Below are 1,758 nucleotides of genomic sequence, written 5' to 3'. Positions count from 1 at the left end.
GAGGATAGTCTAGTCATAATAATTGGTCTAGTTCCGAAGCATATCTGTTAAGTATTTGCACACACCACGTTTCTGGCTGTATGTCCGTTTGCATGAGTTTATTGATCTTAGTTGTCTAACTGCATTCGTTGAGATGTTGCAATTTGGTTGGTTAATCGTAGTAAGGGGGATCGCTGCATTTTCATATAGATTGCATTCATGCATGTTTTTATTTGTTTTTGAGTCTGTGACGCTTGAGGGCAAGCATCGATTTAAGTTTGGGGGTGTGATAAGTGGCATTTTATACCACTTAGAACGTCTTAAAATGGCTTAAATTGGTGTCTTGAAATCAAGTATTTTGTGTATTTGATGCGTTTTTCTAGTGTTTATGCATTTCAGGGTATTAGTTGCATTTCGGGGGAGGAATCATCAAGAATAAGCCTTGGCATGTGTTCACCATTGCGAGAGGAAAGAAACGGGCAGATTACGGTGAAGAAACGGAGCAAAATCAGATTTTTTTTTCCAGTAGAGGTCTGAGCGCCCGCTCAGCATTGCTGAGCGGCCGTGCAGGGTCGGGAAAAAAGATATAATGTTTCTGGACTTCTACTTTTGTTTGGTTTCCACTTCTATGTAATCTGAGTTTTATGGGACTATTATATAAGTAGATTTGAGACGTTTTCACAAGTGTGGATTAAGAAGATTGTGTTTTTACGCAAGGAGCGAAGGAGATAAGGAAGAAGACCGATTTAGCACACCGCAACGAAGAGGAAGCATATCTTCTTGTGATTCTTGTTTCGTTGTAACGTTGGATGCTAGTTTTCTTGCTTTGAACTTATTTACTCTTGTGACGTACTCTGTTTTAATATAATTAGTTTAGTTATTATTTTCTTGTGTTTGTTTATCATGATTTCATATGAACCCATGATGACGATAAGTGCTATTATGGGCTAATCGTGATCATGGGGTTGCAACGGATTTATTATGGAATTCTTTAGTTAATTGTTTAATACTTTAGTGTGTGATGATTGTATGATATCTAGTATTGGTTATGCGTATTCGTCTTATGTGCGTCGCGAACATATAAGATAGGGTGTTAATCTCTTGTGAAGCGACGGTGGATCTTGAGATTTAGAACTTGCCATGCTAGCATAGGTTCATGTACGTTGTGCATGATTAGTGGGTAACTCTAACAGTTTTATTTGCCCTATGTAATCGAAAGGAATAATTTGTGCTTAAATCGTTGTGTTGTCAATTTCTGTAGACATATAGGAACTCAATATAATTGATGACTATTCAACTTCTATCTTAATTGTGGATGCTTGGTAGAATGGTATTAGTACAATGAAAGTTGACTTTTATCAGTTTCGTGTTATTCGATTAATATCATCACTGTCACATGCTAAAGGTAATAACAATGGCTATAGAAGGAAGTAATAATAAAGTTGTGATCTCATGAGTGTTTTATAATTGATAAATTGAAGTGTTAGTTAAGTGATTAATTAAGTAGTTAATTATAGTATATATTTAATCAACAATTTTAAGTGTTAGTATCTTAACATTGAGAAGTAATCATACATTGGTGAGTGAGTTTAATTAGACAATAATTTAGTCTGAGTCTCTGTGGGAACGAACTAGAAAGTATTCTATATTACTTGCGAACGCGTATACTAGCGTGAATATTAGTGCGTATTTTAGCCCTAACAGTAGCGCTTCGTGTCTATTCATCTACCCACACACACGCACTTAGCTCTATGCACCCCACTTTTAATTATGTATTTA

This window comes from Apium graveolens, chromosome 10 (genome assembly GCF_009905375.1).
Source record: "Apium graveolens cultivar Ventura chromosome 10, ASM990537v1, whole genome shotgun sequence".
NCBI lineage: Eukaryota > Viridiplantae > Streptophyta > Magnoliopsida > Apiales > Apiaceae > Apium > Apium graveolens.
Note: the sequence above shows the minus strand (reverse complement) of the source record.